Source organism: Hippoglossus stenolepis, chromosome 8 (genome assembly GCF_022539355.2).
Source record: "Hippoglossus stenolepis isolate QCI-W04-F060 chromosome 8, HSTE1.2, whole genome shotgun sequence".
Lineage (NCBI taxonomy): Eukaryota > Metazoa > Chordata > Actinopteri > Pleuronectiformes > Pleuronectidae > Hippoglossus > Hippoglossus stenolepis.
This window is the reverse complement of record NC_061490.1, coordinates 13,138,089-13,145,202: the sequence shown is the minus strand read 5'-3', so window position 1 is coordinate 13,145,202 and position 7,114 is coordinate 13,138,089. Positions and strand designations below refer to the sequence as shown.

General features: G+C 37.9%; 1 pseudogene; it reads left to right on the top strand.

The window, feature by feature from the left end:
• LOC124852268 overlaps positions 1 to 3,876 on the top strand; it is a 4,129-nt pseudogene extending 253 nt beyond the window's left edge.
• The last annotated feature ends 3,238 nt before the right edge of the window (positions 3,877 to 7,114 follow it).

The following is a 7,114-nucleotide window of genomic DNA, read 5'->3' as shown; positions in this document are numbered from 1 at the left end:
TGGAGTGGTTATCTGGGTGACCGTGTTCAAGATGAAGAAAACTGCTTAACACTGTTTGGTTCTCAATCTCGCTGTGGCCGACTTCCTCTTCACGGCGTTCCTGCCCCTGGGTGTGACGTATTTGGCCTGGATAACCACTGGCCTTGGAAACTTCTTGTGCACTCAATGCCCTTGTACTGTCCTTGAACATGTTTCGCGCGCCTACATCCTGGTGGTGATCAGTGTGACAGATGTGTGTCTGTGGTGTGGTTCCGTCTGGTCCCAGAACCACCGAAGTGTACTTAAGTGGCCCTGCGTGAGTCTGGGTTTGGATACTGGCTCTGATTCTCGTGGCGCCCATCCTTCATCTTCAGGACACTGTCAAACCTCCTGACAATGAAGACATCATCTACTGCTACAACAACTTTGCCCTTCTGAATTTATTAAATGAAACACCATCAGTGAATCAGCTGCGACAGTTTCTGAAATCAGACCATGACCATCACCCGCTTCCCTCCTGGGATTCAGGGCTGCCCTTCACTGTCATCATGTCTTCCCTGTTATTCTGTGATCATCCATCGCCCAGGAGGAACCGCACTCTGGCTAGTGGGCCGCCAATCAAGTCGCCTTCAAGATCATCGCTGCCATCATCACCACTTTCTTTCCTTTGCTGGGCGCCGCTTTACTGCATGACTGTAATCTAGATGTTTTATCACATGGCGAATCGCCCGAGTAAAACATTGGGCCACGTCATCAGTATCGGCTTCCTATAGCAACCAGCCTGGCCTTTCAACAGCCGCCTGAACTCACTGCTGTATGTGTTCATTGGCAAAGATCTTAAGGAAAGTCCGGCAAGTCCATCCTGGAACCTGTTGAGACTGCCTTCCAGGAGAAGAGACACACTCTTACACTAACACAAAGTCAACAGACAGAGACAAGCTAGTATTACTCAAAGAAGCAGAATAATGATAAATTCTGCTGGAGAAAGCACATGTTTATCTTACAGAAAATAGACCTTATCACCAAACATCTTGAATTTCAAAATCACCCAGGAAGGTATTGCAAAATATGTATTCCATAAATTTATGGTTGAAAAACAGAAAACTGTGAGAAAAGGGAACTTAGTTTCTTCGTCCCTTCACATGCACGCGCGAATTCGTATGCATCCTGTGACAAATTCAGAAAATAGAGAATTATATTTGTTGTTTATGGTCATCATTTAGAATATATTAATAACAGTAAAAATAATATTTTGATGAAGAACACTATGTGTTTTTTCTGTACAATATAGTTATGGTTAAGTTGGAATATAAATCTTACAGTGTAAAATAGTGCTGTGAACAAACAGGTTTATAGAAAGTTAATTTCCCATCTTCCTCATACCCAACCCCACTCCACTGATGCCATTTTGTGTGTGTGTGTGTGTGTGTGTGTGTGTGTGTGTGTGTGTGTGTGTGTGTGTGTGTGTGTGTGTGTGTGTGTGTGTGTGTGTGTGAGTGTGAAAGAGAGAGATATTTTGACTGCTACATGTCCATTGCATGATTTAATAAACATGTTATTCAGCTTAAGGACTGATTCTGAGAGACAACACAGAAATAATGTACGTTACCATTAGATTATCATGAATAAAGTAGCAGCTGCATTGTAAAACTTGTATAGAACAGCTTCATTTGATCTTTAAATCACAAGCAAGTTGTTTTGGGGACGGGATGTCTTTTTTGGGTCTGTTGATGATGATGATGGCTGTTATTGTGACTTTGTTACCACCATTATTTCCATTAGCAAAATACTGTGACTTGACCACCTTTATCTCATCAATTTTATATAATATCACATTACACTGTGACAAATATGTTTTAATGCTGCAAATCACTTATTATAAGTTGATTTTATCATGATATAATAATTGAATGTCTTTTACATAGGAAAATACTTCAGTAGAATGGTTTTCGCATATGGGCAAATTTTGCTTAGTTTTAAAATTCATGTCAAACTTTTGACTCTTTGATTGCTTCATATTCTCCACTGATGCAAAGGACCACCTGTGAGCCTAATAAAGACAAATGTTTCTGACTACGACTTTGTCATTTTCTGAGGGTCTGCACCATCCTGAGAACATGTATGCTGTGTAAAATTTCTTTGATCTCTTTGTCTAGTGTCAAACACTACAATGTGCGTAGATTCAGGAAAATCCTCTGGTGTTAAAAGTCTTTTGATAAACTCTTCATAACATTTACTAGCAGAGGAGCCATTGTGGCACAACATCCAGTAATTTTCAGACAGGATAATTAACTGGAGGAGAAAATAAAGAATATCTTCTTGTATGTTTTTGCACCAAAGTCTGTAACAATCAGGAGGTTGTTCGCCTTCTTATTCCTGTAATGTATTCCCATGTGTAAATTCAAGTCCTGAAATGATTTTGAAGGTGAAGGGAAATAATGTGCCATTTAGACTTTACAATATATTGCTGTGGATTGGATAACTATTATAAAGTTGTGCCAGTAGTATTCAGGAAAACATCTGCACTCAGTTAACGAACTGTGGAATGTCTCCCTGAGGAGATCCATCGGGCTAACTCCTCTTTTAAATCTATTCTATTCTATCTATTCTATTATATAGAATAAGAATAAGAATAAGAACAAGAACAAAAATAAATATTGTGTTCAACTTTGTTGAGAAGGATATGTATTTTTTATTTTAATCTTCATATTTTGTAATTGTTTTTTTTAATTATTGTTATTATTGCCATTATTATTAGTATCCTTCTTTTTTTTGTCGTTATTATTGATTAATTCATATTGTGTTAAAGTTTGTTTATAAGGTGAAGTACTTTTTATTTTAATCTTCATATGTTTTATTATTTGGTATTATCATTATTATTGATAAATTCATGTTGTTAAAGATTAAAGAAGGGGGTATTTTAATCTTTATTATTATTATTTTACATTTGTGGAAAAAACGTGATGAACGTATGCAGAATGCGCCATGACGCCATTGGCGCTAACCAGTTTGATGTTCCCGTGGGACGGTCGAGGCCTGCAGCGTGAACAGACGGCGGCCCACAGAGTGAAATGTTTCGAGGGACAATAAAGTTTATTTGTGTGAAATAAGTGTCATAATCGGAGGGAAGTGAAAATTCCAGAAAAATCTAAGACAGAACAGGAGAAAATGCACACATATAACCGTTATACACATAAACACAAACATGCAGTCAAACTGAATGACATGTACTAAAAGCCATTCATTATACAGTAATTTCTTTTGTTAGCTGCAACATGACAGCTATAAGGGATGCACTGTGCCACTCATTGGAAACACTAATTTCAGAATAGGTATTACATTAGTTTATAGCTTAAATTTGTGCAACACAAACACGTATAGAGATGTTGTAACACAGGGTTGATAAAAGGGAACCCCGCTTCTTCCTGGGATTCGCCGTTCCCTTCACTGTCACTCGTCTCCTGCTATGCCGCTATCATCCATCCCAGCAGCAGGAACCGCGACTGGCCGGCCAATTGAGTCAGCCCCTTCAAGATCATCGCTGCTGTCATCAACACTTTCTTCCTGTGCTGGGCGCCGTATCACATCATGCACTTAATCCAGATGGTTAATCACACGCGATCCACTCGAGGAAACATTGGACCACGCTCACTATCGTGTCCCTATAGCAACCAGCCTCAGCCTTTCTCAACAGCTGCCTGAACCTACTGCTGTATGTGTCTATGGGCCAAGATTTCAAGGAAAAAGTCCTGCAAGTCCATCCTGAACGTTGGAGACTGTCTTCCAGGAGGAAGTGTCTCACCATATACATACACAAACTCAATGGTCACCAGTCGAGTAAAGAGTAGTTCATGTCTGATGCTGAGGTATAAGGTTGAACATGATATGGATAAATAAATACTCTAACTGTGTATAACATATATAACTGTATATAACAAATCATTTAAACAATTTTAATGCATGGACCTCAAGACAACCTGTATATATGATCTGAGACTGGAATATTCCTTATTATTTGATCGGTATTTGTTTTATGATTTGCTAGCAGTCATAGGTCTAAAGCAGATAGCTGTCTCCTTATGAAGCTGACACGTGGTGATACTGAACAACAGGTTGTGTGATGCTTTAGTGGGCTATGTATTTTGAAATGATGGAAAAGTGAAATGTTTCAAGGGACAATAAAGTTTTTATTTATGGTAAAATAAGTGTCATAATCAGAGGGGAGTGAATTTTCTCAGAAAAATCTAAGACAGAATAGAGAAGAAAAATGCACACATATAACTGTTATACATAAACACACACATGCAGTCAAACTGGAATGACATGTACAGTGCCATTCATTATACAGACTTTGTTAGCTGCACCATGACAGCTATAACGGATGCACTGTGCTACTTTATCGGAAACACTAATTTCAGAATAGGTATTACATTAGTTTATAGCTAAATTTGTGCAAATACAAACAATGATAAAGATGTTGTAACATGCTATAAAAGGGAACGCTAGTGTTTCTCATTCGTCTCATAAACTCCAGTTGCTGATTTTGATGTTCTCATCCGTATGTTGCATCAAAGACAGCATGCAATAAAACGAGGAGTTTATAAGCTACATCAGAGACTTCTTACTACAACACACACATGACCTACAAAACATAGTAATAAGGGACGTATGGAGAGGTTTAACTGGAAAATATCATCTACAGTGTTAAATAGGTGTTGGCTCATCGCTGAGGATTATACAATGTTCATTTCCTAACTTTCCTCGTACCCAACCCACTGACGCCATTACTTGTGTACATGATAAAATATATTCACAGTGTGTTTGTGTGTGTGTGTGTGTGTGTGTGTGTGTGTGTGTGTGTGTGTGTGTGTGTGTGTGTGTGTGTGTGTGTGTGTGTGTGTGTGTGTGTGTGTGTGTGTGTGTGTGCGGTGTGTGTGTGAGTTGACTTTTGACTGCTTACATGTCAACTGCATGCTTTGATAAACATGTTATTCAGCACAGGACTGGTTCATGAGGGCTTGACAAAGAACTATGTTACCATCAGATTGTTGTGGTTATTTTGAACTTGCATTGTAACGCTTCGCTTGATCTTTTGATCATTGTTAGTTGTTTTTAGAGGGGATACTTTAATGTCTGTGCCTCTAATTCTGAGTACATGCATGTTGTGCTAACTCTCTCAACTTTTAAAATGCATCGAGTCAGTTTACCTTCATGATGGACAAAAATACATATACTTACATTTCTGAAGCAAGAATCAATCTGTTCTCAAAGTTGTTGCAGATTAATTGAATGAAACAACTGTAATAGCACACTTTTCTATGTCATAATCTGAACCTCTGTATCAAAGATCAATTTAATAAACAGTGTGAATGATAAGTTTATTTTTACCTTTTTAACCCTACGGTGGAGAACCTTTTTACAAGTCCATAAACGATGATGATACCGTTGTTGATTCTTGTTGTATACCATTATTTATATTATTAACATATTATTTAGACTTATCCCCTTTCTCACTTTTAATGTTCATCTCATTATCACTTTAAAACGCTGTAATAATTATGTTTGTATGAGGAAAGGCTGCAAATCAGTGGCTACGTGGTTTCAGAAGTGGACAAATCATCAGGCATTTGTATAAATATTCTGAATCAGCTTTTTGTACTTTGATTATTTAATATGATTATCCTTTTACATGATGTTGTGTTATTAGTAATGAGCATATCATACATTTTTCTACCTAAAATGCAAATTATTAATGAATTAGTTCAGATATTAAGGTCAATTTTATTTGCTTGGAGATTAGTTTTCAATTTTTAATACACAAGGAAAACTTAACAGCTGGATTCTTCTGGATCCTTTTAAAATATTGTTTTATAGGTGTTTGGAGAGTATTGTGAAATCTCCATCATTATAAATTCTATGTTGGTGTAAGATATGATCTTAAGACATTTTGTAGCAGAGCTCTGGCTGCTTACAAGTAAAGTAGAGGAGTCAAGAACTGTGAATAATGGGAAGGTTTCAATCCGGTGCAAACTGGAGACCTAATTTAGTTAAGTTAACCCTTGAAGTCAGCTCTGTCATTAAATGAGGCAGTGATAGTAGTAGGTAAATTAGTCGGTTGAAATCCTGTGTATGTTCTTCCATGCATCACAAAACAAAAACAAGTGAAACAGTGCAGGGAATACAGGGACAGCAGGCAGTATTCATATCTGATAAATATAAAACAGGATGCATGACAACCAACACTTCCGTGCAGTTGCTCTCATCAGAATGTGTCAAATATAATTCTGACTTCAGATGTCATGAATGGATCTACAGATGGTCTGCATGTCCAGCTTCAGCACGGAGTCGGCTGCTGTTCCCAACTGTTTGGCAGCCTTGAGTTACTGACAGATGCTGATGTGAATTTCAGTGGTGCAGGGCAGGGTGAAGTGAGGGGATAGCAATGACAAGACTACATAGATGCTGTTTCACACTGTCAACACAAAACAACAAGGAGTATCATGTATTTTAAAGGCAGAACTGTAAGATTATCATAATATACATCATGCAGCCTGCATCATTGAAGACACTCATTTTGAAGACATGACATTTGCAATTACACAGTGCAAGTGTGAGCGTAGCATGAGATTTGATGGTGGGAGGAGTTTCAGGCGGCCACTTGTGGTTCCTCCCTCAGTGGCAGTGACATATTACAACACACAGGGCAGTTTTATATTGACTCCGTCAGAGTTTGATCAGGAAACTTCTGCTGCAGATTCATCCTCAGACCGCAGGGCTTAGAGAAAGGTAATGCTACATTTGCCAGATTACATGAGTTTGCTATGTGAAAAGGAACTATCACGACAAAATTATTAGACCAAGACCAAAATTCACGTTGGATTTGAAATAATAAAGCATTAATTATTTCGTAAATTTGCCGCCTTTCATTTGACAACTACTTCCAAAAAGATTTGTTTGTGAGCATATTACTTTATGTACATAGCCTGCTGTATGTGTTTGGATGTAAATGTGTTTACACAGTGACATCTATGGGGAATTGACATCTTATGAGACAAAAAAAAAAAAGATTCAATATTGAGGTGGAGAAATATGTTTCTAGTAGGGTAAAAAGGTAGAGTGTGTGTGTGTGTGTGTG